The sequence below is a fragment of the Panulirus ornatus genome, chromosome 42 (genome assembly GCF_036320965.1).
Source record: "Panulirus ornatus isolate Po-2019 chromosome 42, ASM3632096v1, whole genome shotgun sequence".
NCBI classification, from domain to species: Eukaryota; Metazoa; Arthropoda; class Malacostraca; order Decapoda; family Palinuridae; genus Panulirus; species Panulirus ornatus.
The window spans coordinates 28,019,343-28,043,287 of NC_092265.1; the positions used below are offsets into that span (position 1 = coordinate 28,019,343).

At 40.3% G+C, this 23,945-nt stretch overlaps 3 non-coding genes across 3 annotated transcripts; all 3 read right to left on the minus strand.

The window, feature by feature from the left end:
- Positions 1–490: 490 nt before the first annotated feature.
- On the minus strand, positions 491–562 carry TRNAV-GAC (transfer RNA valine (anticodon GAC)). The gene has a single exon. It is a non-coding gene; the product is annotated as a tRNA-Val (tRNA).
- Positions 563–22,384: 21,822 nt separating this feature from the next.
- TRNAA-GGC (transfer RNA alanine (anticodon GGC)) lies at positions 22,385–22,456 on the minus strand. Its single transcript has one exon. It is a non-coding gene; the product is annotated as a tRNA-Ala (tRNA).
- Positions 22,457–23,108: 652 nt separating this feature from the next.
- Positions 23,109–23,180, minus strand: TRNAV-CAC (transfer RNA valine (anticodon CAC)). Its single transcript has one exon. It is a non-coding gene; the product is annotated as a tRNA-Val (tRNA).
- Positions 23,181–23,945: the final 765 nt, after the last annotated feature.

Sequence of the window (23,945 nt, forward strand, 5' to 3'; positions counted from 1 at the left end):
TATTATATGAAGTACTGAGATTACCACGGCAAAATAGTGTTTGACCGACCGTTGCCGACTAGCCGGCAAAATAACCACAGGGTAAATCTCCATGTTGCTGTCGTGTTTTCCTCTCAATTTTCCACGAAGAAATGAGTTTTACTTTTTTATTGTCGTTGCAATAGACTGGAACTAAGCAATAGACTGGAACTAAGCTGACCTGGTATGAGGTCAGAGCCCTCATTATAATTCCTGCTAACTACTGGAAGCAGATTAAGTTGTTCCACAACCGATGTCCGGCCCATGTTAACTCTGATGTGCCCAGCAGTTGGAGGAGGATCGCCAGAAGCTTCTGGAAGATTTCAAGGACGTCTTGGTGGACCTGACCCTTTCAGATAAGGTCTAAAACCTCAATTTATTGTGAAGATCTTCACTATAACGTTGGACGAACATACTGAATGTTGCACACATGTGATGCGGACAAAATGAAAAAAGAAAAACACAAAAATTATGTCTGGTGTGGGTCTCGAACCCACGACCTTGAGTGTGTCAGACTCACGCTCTACCACTGAGCTAACCAGACAATAGAAAAATACGTCTGTTTCTTCAATTTGAATTAATGAAAATCTTTGCGAGGCAGCGTTAAGAAAAGAGAGATGTCTTTGACGAAATTTACTTGTTTGGCTCCTTCTTTTGTTCCTCAGTATCGAAAGTAAACATACTGAAGGATATATATATATATATATATATATATATATATATATATATATATATATATATATATATATATATATATATATATATATTGAAAAGGATCGCAATTTTGCACGTGATCAAGTATATTCTTATGAGTTCACAGGGAAAATAAACACGATAAGTTCCCAAGTGCACTTTCTTGTAAAACTCACATCATCAGGGGAGACACAAGAGAGAAATATGACAGTCAGTTGATATACAACGAAGAAACGTAGCTAGGACGCCATATGGTAAACATGTGATTGTCCAAGACAGACAACAAGCGTATCATAAAGTTATTATGTGGACAAGAAGGTGAATTGTTTACAAATTTTATCAAGATTAAAGTTATCAAATTTGTATAGACCATCACTAATATTAAGATTATAATTCTTTGTGTATTCAGTAATAGAAGATTCAATTATATTTTTCGTGGTACTTGAGTTAGAGTTAAAAACTGATATGGCATTATTGACTCTAATTCCAGTATCACGAGAAATATCACTGAATCTTCTATTGTTAAATACACAAAGAATTATAAACCTTAAGGAAGCAACATGGCGGTCAAAAATAAGCTGCAGGAATGAAGTTTATGAATGGAATATTAGTGAGACGATCCAAATGACGAATGAATGAGAGCGTAGTCAACATACAATATAAAAGGACATATTATGAATGGCAGCCAGGCAAGTAACGGCCCAACTGAATGGATGGATTTAAAAGTTCGCGTTATATGACGAATTTTGATAGATTATCCAAATTTCCATTCCAGTTATGAAACTTAATGGTTGTGTTCAGTTCTAGAGACAAAGTTAAAAGGTTTGTGTTTCAGAGATGAACCACAAAGGATATCGTTAAATTAACTGACATTAAAATTTGTCAATTAAGTGAATCATTTTGTACAATAGCTGTAATTTGACAGAGTTAAAAGTTCGCAATTTCATTACAATTCTAATTTAAAAGTTTCAGATTCAGTGATAGTTTGCACAAGTTTAACGTACATTTAAGGTTTCTGTTTATATGACGCATCTTAAAGGACTCTGTTAAAATAACGCAGCAGGAAGGTTTACGTTCAAATGACGGTGGTTAAATGTTTATTGATGAATGGTAGATTTAAATGGTAGATTTACTGTGTCTTCACCAACAATTGGAAAACAGCGACTGCGCCACGGTATCTTCACTACCACTGAGGTTACACTAACTGCATTACTATATCATTAAAATCATGATCAGAATATCTTCCTTACTGTATCTTCACCAACAATTGGAAAACAGTGACCACCTCACGGTATCTTCACTACCACTGGGATTACAATAACTTCACAACTATATCCTTAAAATTCTATTAGAGTTACTGTATCTTCATAAACAACAGGACAACAGTGACTGTCATACTGTATCTTCACTACCATTGAAATTACAATAAATGCATTACTATATCCATAAGACGAATAACTTTCTTAATATATCTTCACTAACCACTGGACAACAGCGACCGCTCAACTGTATCTTCACTACAACTGAGATTACAGTAACTGTATTACTATATCATTGAAACTGGATTAGAATACCTTACTGTACCTTCACCAACAATTGGAAAACAGTGACCACCACACGGTATCTTCACTACCACTGGGATTACAGTAACTTCACAACTATATCCTTAAAACTGGATTAGAGTAAGTTACTGTATCTTCACAAATAACTAGACAACAGTGACCGTCATACTGTATCTTCACTACCACTAAAATTACAGTAAATGCATTACTATATCCATAAGACTGGATTAGAATAACTTTCTTAATATATCTTTAATAACAACTGGACAACAGCGACCGCTCAACTGTATCTTCACTACTACGGAGATTACAGTAACAGCATTTCTATATCCTTGATACTCGATTCAAATAACTTCCTGATTATATCTTCACTACCAACTGGAGTATAGTCACTTTATTCATATACCTCCAATACAGTGTCTTACATTGCCAGTAGTGTACATATAACAAATATATATTAACATATTCCCAGTCTGGGTTGTCATACACACAGTACGTAAAGAAGAGGTTATTTCTTATATTTGCTCTCGTTCTCCCAGTCTCCCCAAAGATCCAATACCAAACGTCATTGACCAAAGAAAGTCTCAGTCTATCTTTCGTGATTTTTATTTGAAACATATAACTTCACTACTATGTGAGAGTTGAAATTCACCATATTTCCGTAAGTATCCAGGATATACTTTGTAATGACTGGCTTTCATTTTGTTCAGGTTAAGAGTTGGAGATTATCGATAGTAATGACAGACACAATCGATCATATGGAAAGGCCAAGGGTTTTGGAAATGGAACCAAAGCCCCAAAGAGATTCCCGAAGAAGACGACGACGACCACGACGACCACGATCACACAACCAGCAGAGAGTGGACCATTCCACATATACCCAGGATTATGAAATAGGAGAACAATACACGACCATGGAAGTTCCAGAAGAAACTACAATGGTGCCTGACATGGGGCCATTCCCATCATACCCTGACATGGTACCATTCCAACCACACTCTGACATGGTAGTAGTCCCACAATCCCCTCACATGTTCCAGGGTCATACAGAAAGTCCAGGGGTTTTGGAAATGGAACCTACGCCCCAAAGAGATCCCCGAAGAAGACGACGACGACGACGACGACGACCACGCCACCAGCAGAGCGTGGACCATTCCACATGTCCCCAGGGTTATGAAATAGGAGAACAACACACGACCATGGAGGTTCCAGAAGAAACTCCAATGGTGCCCTTGGAGGTTCTCCCACCACCCCCTCCGGAAGAAGTAGTGCCACCACCCCGTCCCCGGGAACTTCCTACACCAACCTGTTCCCAGGAACTTCTCCCTCTACCCCGTTCCGTGGAAATTCTCCCTATACCCCGTCCCCTGGTTCTACTCCCACTACTCCGTTCTCGCCAACTTCCACCACCCCTTACCCGGGAACTTCTCCCACCACCCACTCCCTTGGTTATCATCCCACCATCCCGTCCCCTGGCTCTCCTCCCACCAACCAGAACCAGTCACCTGGATCTCCTCCCACTACCTTTTCCCCTGCTTCTCCCAGCACCCCGTCTCTTGGCTCTACTCCCACCACCCCGTCTATTGGCTATACTCCCAGCACCCCGTCGCCTGGCTCTACTCCCACCACCCAGTCGCTCGGAAATCCCAATACTCCTGTCCCCAGGGAATACTTCCACCACCCCGTCCCCTGGCACAACTACCACTACCCCTGTCTTCCGCCTCGACCTTGGAGTTTCCGGAGAAGCCTCCAGAGTTGACTGCTGCCATGGTCCTAGTGAGTGCAGAAAAAAGCCTCGCTCCACTTTCCGACGTACCTTATCCCGTTGTCTCAGGTGGCTCGGCAGGATCACTTGTCCCTGTTGTGTTAGACGTCCTCGGGTTTCTGGTCATTGAGAGCCAGGCAGGCACTGACACCTTTTAGTTATCCCCAACGCCATGACCTGGCAGCTAAAATGGATATTTCATTTCTAAAATGGCTGTAAATATATGCTGTAGCTGCAGTGAACAGAGAAACTCGACTGTGTCATATACACCTCAGCTGCAGTGAACAGAAAAAAAATGACAAGACATATGCATGTGCAATCTTGCCACAGTCAACAGAGTAGGTCATACGTATCTATCTACCTATCTATCTATCTATCTATCTATCTATCTATCTATATTTCTATCTTTCTATTTGTCCATAACTCTGATACCTATTCCCATCAGGAACTTCCATCAAGGGGGTGGCCTCAGCAAAAGTCTCCACTTAACTCTGTCCTTACTTGCCTCTCTCGCATATACCATTACACACGTTCTTCCACTATTTCTCTTCCACTCTATGGACTTCCTTTCACACCAACCCTTCTCTTTCATTCTCTTTCCTCATGTCACAGGTGGTCTTCCTCTCACATCAACCCCTTTAACTCTACTATCACACATTCTATGAACGCCACATCTTCCATTCCAACCACGAGCCCAAACCACCTCAAAGTATGTTTCACCTAGTCTACCACTCCACAATTTATTCCGTTTACATTCCCTGTCATACCAGATCTCTCATACACCCCCTCATTTCATATCTCACTCCATCTAGTCATACCACATGCTCCTATCATATCGAGTTTCATTTTCCCTGTGGACTCATATATATATATATATATATATATATATATATATATATATATATATATATATATATATATATATATATATATATATATATATATATATTTTTGCTTTGTCGCTGTCTCCCGCGTTTGCGAGGTAGCGCAAGGAAACAGACGAAAGAAATGGCCCAACCCACCCCCATACACATGTATATACATACGTCCACACACGCAAATATACATACCTACACAGCTTTCCATGGTTTACCCCAGACGCTTCACATGCCCTGATTCAATCCACTGACAGCACGTCAACCCCGGTATACCACATCGATCCAATTCACTCTATTCCTTGCCCTCCTTTCACCCTCCTGCATGTTCAGGCCCCGATCACACAAAATCTTTTTCACTCCATCTTTCCACCTCCAATTTGGTCTCCCACTTCTCCTCGTTCTCTCCACCTCCGACACATATATCCTCTTGGTCAATCTTTCCTCACTCATTCTCTCCATGTGACCAAACCATTTCAAAACACCCTCTTCTGCTCTCTCAACCACGCTCTTTTATTTCAACACATCTCTCTTACCCTTACGTTACTTACTCGATCAAACCACCTCACACCACACATTGTCCTCAAACATCTCATTTCCAGCACATCCACCACCCTCCTGCGCACAACTCTATCCATAGCCCACGCCTCGCAACCATACAACATTGTTGGAACCACTATTCTTTCAAACATACCCATTTTTGCTTTCCGAGATAATGTTCTCGACTTCCACACATTCTTCAAGGCTCCCAGGATTTTCGCCTCCTCCCCCACCCTATGATCCACTTCCGCTTCCATGGTTCCATCCGCTGCCAGATCCACTCCCAGATGGATATCTATCTAAAACACTTTACTATCTAAAACACTTTACTTCCTCCAGTTTTTCTCCATTCAAACTTACCTCCCAATTGACTTGACCCTCAACCCTACTGTACCTAATTACCTTGCTCTTACTCACATTTACTCTTAACTTTCTTCTTTCACACACTTTACCAAACCCAGTCACCAGCTTCTGCAGTTTCTCACATGAATCAGCCACCAGCGCTGTATCATCAGCGAACAACAACTGACTCACTTCCCAAGCTCTCTCATCCCCAACAGACTTCATACTTGCCGCTCTTTCTAAAACTCTTGCATTCACCTCCCTAACAACCCCATCCATAAACAAATTAAACAACCATGGAGACATCACACACCCCTGCCGCAAACCTACATTCACTGAGAACCAATCACTTTCCTCTCTTCCTACACGTACACATGCCTTACATCCTCGATAAAAACTTTTCACTGCTTCTAACAACTTGCCTCCCACACCATATATTCTTAATACCTTTCACAGAGCATCTCTATCAACTCTATCATATGCCTTCTCCAGATCCATAAATGCTACATACAAATCCATTTGCTTTTCTAAGTATTTCTCACATACATTCTTCAAAGCAAACACCTGATCCTTACATCCTCTACCACTTCTGAAACCACACTGCTCTTTTATATATATATAAAATTGTATAGCTACATAATAGTGGGATAAACATCAGCTAACGCGGGAGACAGCGACAAAGCAAAATAAATGAATAAATAAATAAAATAAACTAAATGTATATATATATATATATATATATATATATATATATATATATATATATATATATATATTTTTTTTTGTCGCTGTCTCCTGCGTTTGCGAGGTAGCGCAAGGAAACAGACGAAAGAAATGGCCCAACCCCCCCCATACACATGTATATACATACGTCCACACACGCAAATATACATACCTACACAGCTTTCCATGGTTTACCCCAGACGCTTCACATGCCTTGATTGAATCCATTGACAGCACGTCAACCCCGGTAAACCACATCGCTCCAATTCACTCTATTCCTTGCCCTCCTTTCACCCTCCTGCATGTTCAGGCCCCGATCACACAAAATCTTTTTCACTCCATCTTTCCACCTCCAATTTGGTCTCCCTCTTCTCCTCGTTCCCTCCACCTCCGACACATATATCCTCTTGGTCAATCTTTCCTCACTCATTCTCTCCATGTGCCCAAACCACTTCAAAACACCCTCTTCTGCTCTCTCAACCACGCTCTTTTTATTTCCACACATCTCTCTTACCCTTACGTTACTCACTCGATCAAACCACCTCACACCACACATTGTCCTCAAACATCTCATTTCCAGCACATCCATCCTCCTGCGCACAACTCTATCCATAGCCCACGCCTCGCAACCATACAACATTGTTGGAACCACTATTCCTTCAAACATACTCATTTTTGCTTTCCGAGATAATGTTCTCGACTTCCACACATTCTTCAAGACCCCCAGAATTTTCGCCCCCTCCCCCACCCTATGATCCACTTCCGCTTCCATGGTTCCATCCGCTGCCAGATCCACTCCCAGATATCTAAAACACTTCACTTCCTCCAGTTTTTCTCCATTCAAACTCACCTCCCAATTGACTTGACCCTCAACCCTACTGTACCTAATAACCTTGCTCTTATTCACATTTACTCTTAACTTTCTTCTTCCACACACTTTACCAAACCCAGTCACCAGCTTCTGCAGTTTCTCACATGAATCAGCCACCAGCGCTGTATATATATATATATATATATATATATATATATATATATATATATATATATATATATATATATATATATATATATATATACTGTTACGAACTCAATACTTATCCAGGCAAGGTCGCCAGTAACATATACGTTACAAATACTATGCTGATACGTGTCTTGCAAGGACGTTATAGATTTGTTGTTGCACAACTAAGGATAACACAATCATAACGTTATGGTATTGAATTAAAGACCAGCATTACATTAAATCTACTTATAATGAAAGAATTCAAGTGTACAAAGATAAACACATAAATCAGGCATGAATCATTTACGTTAACACTGAACATGAGTTTAACATTGAACATGAGTTAACATTGAACGTGAGTTAACATTGAACATGAGTTTACATTCCAGATAACATTTTAAGCCAGGAGATCTCTCTCCTTTATGACACTTTTTTCGATAACATTACACTTAGTTAGACCTGACGTGACACAGTAAACATCATCGTTACACTTAGCTACCTGACGTGACACAGTAGTAACGGCTTACAGCACAGCAGGGCTTACAGGCTTACAGCAGGGGACACCACTTACCTCGCTGGGCTAGAGAGAGAGGAATCAAATCTCAGCGGGTGTAGTGGGTACAAGTAAAGACAAGCGTTCACCCTTGCTGCTATACAACGCTACCCTTGATTGGCTATGGAACTAAGAGCAATTCTTATTGGTTGGAGGGTCCCAGAGTCTCGGCGTAGTCACACTCTCGTCTTCTTGCGAAAGTCAGCAGCGATGACATACGGGATGACTTACCCCGCAGCTGACCCCACGCCTGGACCTGGCGCCTCTGATTCATACGAACATGTGGGCACACACACCATGTTCGTAACACCCCCCTCCTTAAAGGAGAAAATTCCTAGAAGAGGAATTTTCTCACGTTAAGAGCGGGATAAACAATCAGCTAACACATTATGTGCGCCAGCAATATGGTGAATATCTGAATTATACTCTTGAAGGAACAAGGCCCACCTAGTTAACCTTTGATTCTTATCTCGGAACTTATTAACATATTTCAATGGGTGGTGATCAGTATACACCCTGATGACATTGCCTGAAGGACACAAATAAAAATGAAAGTGATGCAATGCTAATATTAAAGACAAAAGTCCCTTCTCCATGGTGGGGCTATCTGTTTGGGCTCAACCTTCTCTCTGTCCTCCTGCATGAGGACCTCACCGGCTCCCACATTGCTGGCATCAACAGCTAACTTGAAAGGTTGATCAAAATCAGTGGCCTGCAAAATATAACAGTTAAGAGTAGGGTTCCTAACTGATGAGAGAGACTGTCTCACACTGCTCATTCCAAACATCTGATATCATTCTTCAATAAATCTGTCAGAGGGTTGCGAGTGTTGCAAAATTTACAATGAACATCCTATAGTACCCAACCATATCCAAGTAACACTTCAGTTCTCTCACGCCTTCGCCCGGGTCCCAAGTCTCCGAGGTACACGCAGCTACGTCGTCGACTTCGTCACACACGGCTACTGCTGGACGTAAGATGATGCAGACTGGCACCGTCGGTTCCAAGGGGGGAGGATCACGACTGAAATATGGCTTAGGCATGTTGACGTGGCATAATCTCTGACCTCTGCGCCTATCGGGGGTAGAGACAAGGTAATTTGAGTCTCCTACACTCCAGATAATGGTGTAGGGACCCTGAGAACGGACAGCCAAGGGTTGACCTGGCAGTTGTAGTAGAAGCAACACCTCGTCGCCTGCCTCAAACCTTCTCAAACGAGATCGTTTTGTCAAGCCATATTGTCCTCCGTTCCTGAGACTCTCTTGAATGGGCGCGAGACAAATCCTCAGTCTCACCCACTGACTCTCGTACGGACTCGAAACTAGCACAGGAGGTATCACACAGCTTCTCCTCACTAATTTCATCCTCGGAAGACGTATTCAGTTCCTGAGTCTCTCTTGAATGGGTGCGAGGCAAATCCTCAGTCTCTACGGAGTCTACACCAGGGGAGAGGGTATCACACAGCTTCCTCTCACTAGTCTCACTCTCAGGGAGAGTCTTCAAATTCTCTGTCTCATCGGAGGCTACACAAGGGGAGAGGGTATTACACTGCTTCCTCTCGCTGGCCTCACTCTCATGAAGAGTCTTTAAGTCCACTGTCTCAACGGAGGCTACACCAGGGGAGAGGGTATCACACAGCTTCCTCTCGCTGGTCTTACTCTCAGGAAGAGTCTTTAAGTCCGCCGTCTCAACGGCTATGTCCTCAGGCACACTGCCTGCCGTGCCAGCTGTCATAGCCCTGGCATCATCGTGGTTGGGGACTAACTCTGGTACTTCTTCCTCAAGCTGCACTGCCTCCATGGACTCCACCGGGCCCCAAAGCGACACCGGCACTGGGTTCATCTTCCCACCCGCTAGGTCATTGCCTAACACAAAGTCCACACCTGAGACAGGCAATCTATTGACAACCTCTATGAGAGCATGGCCCGTGAGGAGATCTGTTTCTACCCTCACATCGACTAGTGGAGCATCCTTGGGACCCGACAGTCCATCTAGCAAGACTCGGTCTCCAAACTCTCCTCGCGGCACCAAGCCATCCAACACCAGGGACTGCAGCGCACCAGAATCCCGTAATACGGTCACTTTTCGTCGTACACCACATCTACTAACATAGTCCTCAGACAGGAACGCATCATAGTTCCCACAGAACGGATCCTTAACTACAGAGTGATTAACACTCTCGCAACCCCTCACTTTCCTAAGAGCAGGGACAGCCTCACCTACTTTACTAAGTGGCCCTAAAGTTGAGACGAGATTCACCGATCTACTCTTGGTAGAATCTCTGGATTCCTTCTCTCGAGCCCAGCAATCCTTCACCTGGTGCCCATCCTTGCCACAATGAGAACAAAAACTTTTAACTCTGTTGGAGTATTTCCCTTGAGTTTCATGAGTTACCGGCAAGGTAGCAGATTCAGGTGGGATTACATAACCATTGGTCCTCCCTCTGCCGTCAAAGCCCTTTGAACGTCTCTTCTCGTCAAATTCGAGATTTATTATTACTAAGATCTCCAACTCCTCTTTACTAGTTCTCCTGACATAAATCAATTTTAACCTATTTGCAATAAGCTTCAACTCATGCTTTGTTAAAGATTTGATGTCCACGTGAGAGGGCTCAGATCGACAGAACTGGTCAACGTCAGCGTCGCTGGTCAACGGCATGATTAACGAAAAGGAAAGAGATTCCGTTAAGGCAAGAAATATCCTGGCAAGGTCGCCACTTTATATGTTACGAACTCAATACTTGTTGGGGCAAGGTCGCCAGTAACATACATGTGTTACAAATACTATATTAATCCTTGTCTTTGCAAGGACGTTAGATTTGTTAAGTCGCACAACTCAGGATAACTCTATCTAAACGTTATGGGATTAACTTAAAGACCAGTATTACATTAAATCTACTATAATGAAAAAGAATTGAAGTGCACAAAGATAAGCACATAAATCAGGCATGAATCATTGACGTTAACAATGAACATGAGTTTAACATTGAAGATGAGTTAACACTGAATATGAGTTAACACTGAACATGGGTTAACATTGAACATGAGTTAACATTTGTACATGAGTTAACATTCCAGATAAGATTTCAAGCCAGGAGATCTCTTTCCTTTATGATAATTCTTCGATAACATTACACTGATAATTACAACGGGCTTACAGGCTTACAGCACAGTACTCGGGTAACGGGCTTACAGGCTTACATCACAGTAACCGCTTACAGCACAACAGGGCTTACAGCAGGGGGACCACTTACCTCGCTGGGCTAGAGAGAGAGGACTCTCAGCGGGTGTCATGGGTATATATTACAGTAAAGACAAGCGTTCGCCCTGCTAGCTATAACGCTACCCTTGATTGGCTATGGGACTAAGAGCAATTCTGATTGGTTGGAGGATCCGTCGCACAATCTGCGTAGATCACCTCCCTCTTGTTTAAGCCTACAACGATGACATGTCCCGTACGGTGGTGAAATATTCCGCAGTTGATTGACAACTTAATCTCCCGCCTCGGAGAAGGGTCGAGGTGCTCAAGGGCAAATGACCATCTGGCTTCAAAATTGAATTATTAAGCCTAATGCTTGGTGGGAACACGTTATATACACGAACATGTGGGCACACGCGCGCACGTTCGTAACAATACCTAGACATATACATATATACACATGTACATATTCATTCTTCCTGCCTTCATCCATCCCGTCGCCAACCCGCCACACATGAAATAGCACCCCCCCCCCCACCCCCCCGCGAGGTAGCGCTAGGAAAAGACAGAAAAGGCCACATTCGTTCACAATCAGTCTCTACTTGTCATGTGTATTGCACCAAAACCACAGCTCCCTTTCCACATCCAGGCCCCTCTCAAAATTTCCATGGTTTACCCGAGACGCTTCACATGCCCTGGATCAATCCACAGACAGCACGTCGACCCCGGTATACGACCCCCGGTCGTTCCCATTCACTCTATTCCTTGCACGTTGTATGTTCAGGCCCCGATGGCTCAAAATATTATCCACTCCATCCTTCCACCTCCAATTTGGTCTCCCAATTCTCCTCTTTCCCTCCACCTCTGACGTATATATCCTCTTTGTCAATCTCTCCTCACCCATTCTCTCCATGTGACCAAACCGATTCAATACACCCTCTTCTGCTCTCTCAGCCACATTCTTTTTATTACCACACATCTCTCTTACCATTTCATTGCTCGGTCAAACCATCTCACACCACATATTGTCCTCAAACATCTCATTTCCAACACATCCACCCTCCTCCGCACAACCCTATATATAGACCATGCCTCGCAACCATATAACATTGTTAGAACCATAATTCCTTCAAACACACCCATTTTTTGCTTTCCGAGATAACGTTCTCGCCTTCCACACATTCTTCAACGCTCCCAGAACCTTCACCACCTCCCCCACCCTGTGACTCACTTCCGCTTCCATGGTTCCATCTGCTGCTAAATCCACTCCCAGTTATCTAAAACATTTCACTTCCTCCAGTTTTTCTCCATTCAAACTTACCTCCCAATTAACTTGTCCCTCAACTCATTTCATCCTAATAACCTTGCTCTTATTCATATTTAACTTCAGCTTCTTTCACACACTTTACCAAATTCAGTCACTAACTTCTACAGATTCTCACCCGAATCAGCTACCAGGGTTGTATCATCAGCAAACAACAAATAACTCACTTCCCAAGCCCTCTCATCCACAACAGACTGCACACTTACCCCTCTCTCCAAAACTCTTGAATTCACCTCCTTAACAACCCCATCCATAAACAAATTAAACAACCATGGAGACATCACGCACTCCTGCTGCAAACCGACATTCACTGAGAACCAATCACTTTTCTCTCTTCCTTCTGGTACACATGCCTTACATCCTCGATAAAAAACTTTTCACTGTTTCTAGCAACTTACCTCCCACACCATATACTCGTATTACCTTCCACAGAGCATCTCTATCAACTCTATCATATGCCTTCTCCAGATCCATAAATACTACATACAAATCATCTGTTTTCTAACTAATTCTCACATACATTCTTTAAAGCGACCATCTGATCCACAAATCCTCTACGACTTCTGAAACCACACTGCTCTTCCCAATCTGATGCTCTGTACATGCCTTGACCCTCTCAGTCAATACCCTCATCAGGCACTTCACCATGAGCCATGCATACATTAAATATCCTTACCAACCAGTCAACAGCACAGTCACCCCCTTTTTTGATAAATTCCACTGCAATACCATCCAAACGTGCTGCCTTGCCGGCTTTCGTCTTCCGCAAAGCTTTCACTACTTCTTCTCTGTTTACCAAATCATTTTCCCTGACCCTCTCACTTCGAAAACTACCTCGACCAAAACACCCTATATCTGTCACTATATCATCTAACACATTCAACAAACCTTCAAAATAATCTTTCCATCTCCTCTCATCATCACTACTTTGTATTATCATCTCCATTAGCCCCCTTCACCGATGTTCCCTTCTGTTCTCATGTCTTATGCACTTTAATTACCTTCTTCCAAAACATCTTTTTATTCTCACTAAGGTTTAATGATACTATCTCACCCCAACACTCATTTGCCCTCTTGTTCACCTCTTGCACCTTTCTCTTGACCTTCTGCCTCTTTCTTTTGTACATCTCCCAGTCATATGCACTATTTCCTTGCAAAAATCGTCCAAATGCCTCTCTCTTCTCTTTCACTAATAATGTTGCTTCTTCATCCCACCACTCACTACCCTTTCTAATCTGCCCACCTCCCACGCTTCTCATGCCACAAGCATCTTTTGCGCAAGCCATCACTGCTTCCCTAAATACATCCCATTCCTCCCCCACTCCCCTTACGTCCTTTGCTCTCACCTTTTTCCATAATGCACTCAGTCTTCCTTGGTACTTTCTTACTTCCTCGCACAAGTCTCCTTTCCATCTCACTTACTCTCATCATTCTCTTCACCCCAACATTCTCTCTTCTTTTCTGGAAACCTCTAAAAATCGTCACCGCCTCCATGCAGTTGTACCTCTCAGCACATTAACATCGAAAAGTCTCTCTTTCAAGCGCCTATCAATTAACACGTAATCCAATAATGTTCTCTGGCCGTCTCTCCTACTTATATATGTATACTTATGTATATCTCTTTGTGACCAGGTTTTTCCCAATCACTAATCCTTTCTCAGCATACGAATCTTCAAGCTCTTCACCATTTCTATTTACAAAACTGAACACCACAGGTACACCAATTATTCCCTCAACTGCCACATTACTTACATTTGCATTGAAATCACCCATCACTATAACCCGGTCTCGTGCATCAAAACTATAAGGACACTCACTCAGCTGCTCCCAAAACACTTGCCTCTCATGACCTTTCTTATAATGCCCAGGTGCATAGGCACCAATAATCACCCATCTCTCTCCATCCACTTTCAGTTTTACCCATATCAATTTACTTTCTTATACTCTATCACATACTCCCACAACTCCTGGTTCAGGAGTAGTCCTACTCCTTCTTTTGCTCTTGTCCTCTCACCAACCCCTTACTTTACTCCCAAAACATTCCCAAACCACTCTTCCCCTTTACCCTTGAGCTTCGTTTCACTCAAACCCAAAACATCCAGGTTCCTTTCCTCAAACATACTACTTATCCCTCTTTTTTTCTCATCTTGGTTACATCCACACACCCCAGTCTGAGCCCAATTCAGACACCCTAATCTGAGCCTTCGAGGATGATGAGCACTCCCCGCATGACTCCTTCTTCTGTTTCCCCTTTTAGAAAGTTAGATCACAATGAGGGGAGGGTTTCTAGCTCCCCGCTCCCGTCTCTTTAGCTGCCTTCTACGACACTCAGAAAATGCGTGCGAAGTATTCTTTCTCCCCTATCCCCAGGGATATATATATATATATATATATATATATATATATATATATATATATATATATATATATATATATATATATATATTCATTTACTATACTTTGTCACTGTCTCCCGCGTTAGCGAGGTAGCGCAAGGAAACAGACGAAAGAATGGCCCAACCCACCCACATACACATGTGTATGCATACACGTCCACACACTCACATATACATGCCTATACATCTCAACGTATACATATATATATACACACACAGACATAGACATACATACACATGTACATAATTCATACTGTCTGCCCTTATTCATTCCCGTCACCACCCCGCCACACATGAAATGAAAACCCCCTCCCCCGCATGTGCGCGAGGTAGCGCTAGGAAAGTTGTAGGAACAGTGTAAGTAAAGGAATAATGAAGATGGGCAATGACGCTGGCCTTATACCTGACCTTCAAAACGATCGAAGCTGGGATTACGGCTGGCCGTAGAAACTGATAACAACAATAATGATAATAATAATAATAATAATAATAATAATAATAATAATAATAATAACGATAATAATGTAATCATTATCATCGTTATTATTATCATTATCTTTATTATCATTATCATTATCATTATCATTATTATTATTTTCATTATTATTATTATTATTATTATTATTATTATTATTATTATTATTATTATTTTTGTTATTATCATCATTGTTATTATTATCATTATTATTATCATTATTATTATTATTATCATTATTATTATTATTATTATTATTATTATTATTATTATTATTATTATTATTATTATTATTATTATTATTATTATTATTATTATCATCATTGATATCATTATTATCTTTCTTTCTTTCTTTTAAACTATTCGCCATTTCCCGCGTTAGAGAGGTAGCGTTAGGAACAGAGGACTGGGCCTTTTTTGGAATATCCTCACCTGGCCCCCCTCTGTTCCTTCTTTTGGAAAAAAAAAAAAAAACGAGAGGGGAGGATTTCCAGCCCCCCTCTCCCTCCCCTTTTAGTCGCCTTCTACGACACGCAGGGAATACGTGGGAAGTATTCTGAATCCCCTATTATTATCATTATCATTATTATTATTATCATCATTATTATTATCATTATCATTATCATTATTTTTATTATTGTTATCATTATCATTATCATTATCATTATTATCATCATTGTTATTATTACTGTTTTTGTTGTTATCATTATCATAATAAACTGTGACTTCCAATAAATCATTTTTAAATTAATATGTATAAATTAATGAAGTAAAGTATGATAAGTAAAACGAAAATATCCATACCAGTGTCAGTTTTGGGTTTTCTTACTTCTATAATTTTGTCAAATGATATTCATGAAATCATGTAACTTTTCTTAACAAATATATTCATTCTGATGGGTAATGCTGCTTCACGGTCAAATGATGTTTTATAACGAAGAGAAAATATCTTACGTTGTAGATCTGACGGAGGTAAATGTACTTCAATTTGTTATGTGTTGCTGGAGCTGACGTCTGTGTAGAGACTATATACAGTCGATATAGTACTATTGTGTTATCAAACATTGTTATAATATCCACTCGTATGTAAAGAGTTTCCACGAGGTTGCACTGAATCAAAATTAAGTCACAAATACAGACATACATTTAATCGGACTAATATATTTAGCGTTAATTTTGATATAGAATTATTTGAAGGAAGATATTTAATTCCTTAGTTTAATGCTTAATATTTTAACTGCAATATATCAGTCACAACAATGAGTGATCACCACAATAATGGTGCCAGATGGAAACAACCACATGACACTACATCTGTAATCCCAAGCAGGATGTATCTTAATGGAGTTATTTTTCTTCTGCAATATCTCCTACTAACTGAGATCTTTATGGGCACTGTTAACATTATTGAAGTGCATCACCTGACCCACATTTTCCTGAAGTGTATAGCCTTGACTACTGCCTTATTGGAATATCTTCCACGAAATATAATGTTCCAAATTATGATGCACAAAAGATATCCAATTTTCGTAACATGGCATTTGAAGTGCAGAAGAAAATCATCCAATACCTAAACCTAATAACGATGTGGATCTATGATAAATTACCCTGCAAGCAGTCAATAAGGATGGCTTAAAGTCACGAGTTAGCGCGAGTTAGGCTACTGTTTTCCCACAACTTCTACAGGGAGAACAGGTCACTCTAAGGTTGCCTATTGAAGCCTCTTTCTTCCCTGGAACACCTAAGCTGTGGAATTCTTTTCCTTTTCTGTTTCCTTCTTCATATAATCTTTATTCCTGCAAGAGCCAGTTAGACAAACACCTACGGAAATCAATTTCTACTTTGTCTATATTTATTTGACCTACGATGGCCTTTACTGGGCTTTAGTATCATTTTTAACGGCTAATTCATTCACGGACAAAAGTGAACATCAAGGTCGGGTCTTAATTAAGATATGGGAATGTGAACGGAAGAGATAATAGACTGGAAAGTATTGACAAACTTTTGGAGGAAGTGAAAAACCTGCCAGGTCATAGTTATTGGGAAAGACAAGAGGGTAGAGAGTTCCGAAAGCTTCGAGGTGAAGGGAAAGAAACAAGTTATCCAAACGGCCTACCCTTGACTTGCCAATGGCCAGACAGGTAATCATGTGACACAGCAGCTTGCCGGGTATTGCGTGGTCTAGCAAGTGGTGGGGGGCACACAAGCAGCCAGCTCTTGGGAGCAAAAGCCAAGGTAATTTCTCTCGAAGAGGGAAAATGAACTAACATTACGGCGTAGGGCAAGTGCCATGTATGCACTATTAAAAAAAAGATTGTAATAAATCCCTCTGAAGACAAATGTTAAATATTAACTGTGTTCTGTAACATCGTCTTATTTTAATGACCCATTTTCCTAACTCATGAGCCATTTAATCATTATCAAAAAAACATTATTAAGCCTAAATTTCATTTTAGGAAATTCTAGAGGCCAACGATTTGAGCAAAATAAACCTAACCTAACCTAACCTAATCTTCACCAAATGAAATAAATATAATCTTCATCAAAGCTAATACTGTGTATTGGTATTATTTCCATACACAGCAAAGCACAACATAATTTTAATGTTTGCAAGTCTCGAGTGAGAAGTGATATCTTTATTGCGAAATTCTAATATTTTGGGAGAATATGAAGTATGTGGCATCATGCGTAAATAAGAGAAAATCATCTTAACATAAACTCTTTTTTTTATATAAATTAGTCAAAGAATTTTGGCTTTATAGTTTAGAAATGATAAAAAGGAATAGAGAAGCTGATGCACTTATTTGGATACAAATGTCTGGAATATAAGAAGATAAGATGATATCAATTCCTAGGTATGGGAGAACAACAGATGTAGAAATACTTTAGAATAGTGTTGGTGTGATACAGAAATAAGAACAATATCGTGATCATATATATATATATATATATATATATATATATATATATATATATATATATATATATATATATATATATATATATATATATATATATATATATATATATATATATATATATATTGAATCGATGAAGTTATGGCTCAGCAAACCCTACGACCCACTTTACAAGACAAACACGAAATTCAGAATTATTTATCTTTGTCTATTATGGCTAGGCTAAGATCATTTATCGCTGTCCATGATGGTCAGGCTATCATTTATCGCTGTCCATGATAACTAAGCTAAGATCATTTATCGCTGTCCATTATAGCTAGTCTAAGATCATTTATCGTTGTCCATGATACCGTCTGGGCCCAGCCCGAGCTGTAGGGGATAGAAGACCTCCAAGATAACACTAGCCAAACTCTAAGAACATTCAAGATCATAAGAACATTATCCAGTTGTCTTTTACTTATCAGGAAATACGTTTGTATGCAACTCTTAGCTGATAAGAGATGTTTGATCTCTTATCACCCAGAACTCACCACGAGGAGGTGGTTGCATGTCGAGTTCCATAATTTTTTCCCGTTTTAAATAAATATTTTAATTTCCTCTAAAATAAAGGCCTATTCCGTTTTAAGCTATGTAAAAATAATGATTTCTTCTAAAACAAAGTTCTTTCCCATTATATTACAAGTAAAATTTCCTCTAAAACAAAGTTGTTATTGTGAGGTAGATAGTTGAGGAAGGGCACCTCATTTCCTGCCCTTCCTCTGGTTCCGTTGGCCCCCTCCTCTGGTACGCCTCCGGCGGACTGACCTCATCACCTTCTTCAGCTCACCAATAATAAGTGGCAGAGCTGGTCTCTCTGAGGGGTCGCTGTGGGTCGCTGTTTGGTAAAGATCCTGGAGGCTTTCCCGCACACCCTGCTTCCTGACCAGGATGGACACGTGCCTCATTAGATGCCCAAAAGAGAAGACGTCACTGGCTGGGGAGACCGGCTTGCGCTCCCTGACCTCAGGGGCCAACCACAGGTCAGGAACATTGTACTCAACGCAGCTTCCCTTCTTAACGCTCAAGCCGAAGTCGATGATGTGAAACTCTGGCTTGTCACCCATCGTCACGGTCACATTCTCGACCTTGACGTCATTATGGACAATGTTTTTCTTATGGATTTCCATCAGCCGACGAGCGACCATGATGGCGGATTCGACCAGTTCCTCGTCCGACCGACATGTTCTCATGAACTTATCATAAGGCTGGCCAGTGTGGCTTAAGATGATCAGTGGGGGATTGCGGCACACTGCTCGAAGGAGAGGGGCTCCTCCAGCCCCAGCCAGTCTCCTGTGAATGTCGGCTTCATCCATAAGACTTTTCGAACTCACTCCGTCGAGAAGGGTTTTGATGACGCAACACGATCCACGGAACAACACCGTTTCAATCTTGGCGTTGCCTCCCCGACCCACCTCTCTCATGACCACCAGGTCATTTACATCCTTCTGGGTTAACTTTACAACTGGAACGCTCATTTTGATTCCGGCCTGAGGTGCACTTACCAAATTTTCTTCTTGCCGGAGAGTGTGAGGGGAGATGTTGTCGGTACGGAGTCCCATCCTCAAATGATTACACTTCTCTCTCCGCCGGCCTTATATACCCCTAGGTTATGTGACGTCACATAACCAGATCTATCCAGATTAAATCCCATACAAATCCGGATATGTAGACGGATTCATTTAGTTTTGTTGCGATCATTATTTGATGAAATCTAGAGGTGTCGAAGAAATATTCAAGATGGCCAATGGTGTTGAGAGTGTAGTGAAGATGGCTAGAGATGTTGAAGGATCTAAATAGTTTCGAAATACCAATACTTTCTGAATCAATAAATCATTATAAATACTAATAAGACAAAAAACACTTTGACGAAAATTTAGCCATTTTCAAGCATCGAAATAAAAGGATATGGGGTAAAGGGCTTTTGGGAAATCCTTGTTGAATAGTACACAGTTACTTTCTGAGAATACGCACACACACACACACACACACACACACGCACACACACACACAGACCTAGAGAACATAGCATAAAATTAGGACAATATTGTTCAAATATATTCAGAGAAGTAATTTTAAAGTTTATATAAGAGTGGTTGATGAATGGAATAAGAAGAATGAGGTCATGGTTAAGGCAGACACCATACATAAATCTTACAAGTTGTATAATAGTACGGAATGTTCTAGATATTTGGCCTCGCGAGTGTAGAACTCTCTCCTCACACAGTAAAAATAGGTCATTACACACTCACAGATTCAGAGGTTATCATGTTGAAGGAGAGGTGAAAACTGAGGATTCAAATCAAAGGACAATAAGAAACGTCATGATGAGATGGGAGAGGGAATTGGTGAATTGACAAATATAGTTTAATTTAAACATGAACGGTAAATCACTTCGAGTGAAGAAAGTCAAGTGGAAAACATAGAAAATGAAAGACCAAAGAGAAGAATTTTTGATATCTGGGATAACATTTAATGTGAGGAAACACGATTTCACCAAATGAGCTTTTGTTAACGCTTCTGGTACAGTGTAAATATACACACACACACACACACACACACACACACACACACATATATATATATATATATATATATATATATATATATATATATATATACTTATGTGTGTGTGTGTGTGTATCTGTGTACGGATAAACTTTAATGCTGGCCAGGGTGTACTGGTGATGCCTTTGACCTAAAATGTACGTTCAAGCCCTTAGGCTTATCATGATCTTCACTACAACCTCATCTTCATATGACCTTATCTTGACTAAGCTGGTTTCAAGGAAGGCTTTAGATTTTTCCCGCTCACACAAACAACGTACTTACACGGGGCCCCATGAGGGCAGATAGATGATTACACACACCTACACACACCACCACTACTGATAATACACAGAGAAATAACCTTTTCGGTTGGCTTTGGATCCGCCCTTGAACGTAGTTTGGAGGATTTGGGGGATCAGATCAATGAGGTTGAGTTCACTACAACCTCATATTCACTAAAGTGTATCTTCACTACTAACTTATTCTCACTAAATTATATCTTCGCTATACCCTCTTCTTCACTACACCGTTATTTTTACCATACCATCATCATCGTACTCCCTGATGTTCACTAAAAGTAGTTCTTATCTTCACTACATAATCATTTTGAATAAACTTTACTCTTTGATATCCCTTATCTCTACTACATTCGTATCTTCACTGCATTCGTATCTTCACTACAACCTATCTTGACAATATCTTTATCATCACTATACTCTTCCTCACTACACTCTCATCTTAACATCATCCTTCTGTTTACCGAACTTAGTTCAAAGTCTGACTTGAACGTAGCTTTGGAAAGTTTGTGTTCCTCATTGTGTTACCTCCTTATTATCATTGTAAAGGCAATTGTCACTACTCCCAAATAAACCCTCATCGTCACTACACTCTCATCATTATCATTACTTCTTGATGTTCAATACAAAATTTCAACATACATATTTGTCTTCACTACAGAATAATTTTCATTGCACCTTAATCTTCATTACTCCTTGTTTCAGCTACATCCGTATCTTCCATTCATTCTTATATCTTATATTAGTTACATCTTTACAATATCTTTATATCTTCTCTGTTCCGTCTTTTGGAAAATTGAAAATGAGAGGAAGGATTTCCAGGCCTCCCGCTCCCTCCCCTTTTAGTCGCCTTGTACGACACGCAGGGAATACGAGGCAAGTATTCTTTCTTCCCTATCCCCAGGGATAACAGCATCTGGTGTTCCCAGACGGTCACCCATCCAAGGACTAACCAGACCCAACGTTGCTTAACTTCCTGATCGGACGATATATATATATATATATATATATATATATATATATATATATATATATATATATATATATATATATATATATATATATATATATATATATATATAAGACTGAAAACAATGAATTTCCCAAATAACAAAAATGGAGGCGCCGGGGTTTGAACCCGGGTCCTCTCGCATGCCAAGCGAGCGCTCTACCACTGAGCTACGCCCCCAAGAACATATTTTGTGACTTAGTATTATATAAAGCACTGAGATTACCACGGCAAAATATTGTTTGACCGACCGTTGCCGACTAGCCGGCAAAATAACCACAGGGTAAATCTCCATGTTGCTGTCGTGTTTTCCTCTCAATTTTCCACGAAGAAATGAGTTTTACTTTTTTATTTTCGTTGCAATAGACTGGAACTAAGCAATAGACTGGAACTAAGCAATAGACTGGAACTAAGCAATAGGTTGGAACTAAACAATAGACTGGAACTAAGCAATAGACTGGAACTAAACAATAGACTGGAACTAAGCAATAGACTGGAACTAAGCAATAGACTGGAACTAAGCAATAGACTGGAACTAAGCTGACCTGGTATGAGGTCAGAGCCCTCATTATCATCCCTGCTAACTACCGGAAGCAGATTAAGTCGTTCCACAACCTCCGGCCCATGTTAACTCTGATGTGCCCAGCAGTTGGAGGAGGATCGCCAGAAGCTTCTGGAAGATTTCAAGGACGTCTTGGTGGACCTGACCCTTTCAGATAAGGTCGAAAACCCCAATTTATTGTGAAGATCTTCACTATAACGTTGGACGAACATACTGAATGTTGCACACATGTGATGCGGACAAAATGAAAAAAGAAAAAGACAAAAAATATGTCTGGTGTGGGTCTCGAACCCACGACCTTGAGTGTGTGAGACTCACGCTCTACCACTGAGCTAACCAGACAATAGAAAAATACGTCTGTTTCTTCAATTTGAATTAATGAAAATCTTTGCGAGGCAGCGTTTAGAAAAGAGAGATGTCTTTGACGAAATTTACTTGCTTGGCTCCTTCTTATGTCCCTCATTATCGAAAGTAAACATACTGAAGGATATATATATATATATATATATATATATATATATATATATATATATATATATATATATATATATATATATATATATATATAATATATATATATATATTGGAAAGGATCACAATTTTGCGCGTGATCAAGTATATTCCTATGAGTCCACGGGGAAAATGAAACATGACAAGTTCCCAAGTGCACTTTCATGTAATAACCACATCATCAGGGGAGACACAAGAGAGAAATATAACAGTCAGTTGATATACAACGAAGAGACGTAGCTAGTACGCCATTTGGTAAACATGTGATTGTCCGAGACAGACAACAAGCGTATCATAAACTAATTATGTGGACAAGATGAATTCCTTACAAATTTTATCAACACTAAATTTATGCAATTTGTATAGACAATCACTTATATCAAGATTATAATTCTTTGTGCATTTAATGATAGAAGATTCAATGATATTTCTCGTGGTACTGGAGTTAGAGATTATAATGCCATCTCAGTTATTAACTCTAACTCCAGTACCACGAGAAATATCACTGAATCTTCTATTATTAAATACACAAAGAATTATAAACCTTAAGGAAACATGCAACATGGCGGTCAAACTATGAGATGCACAAATGAAGTT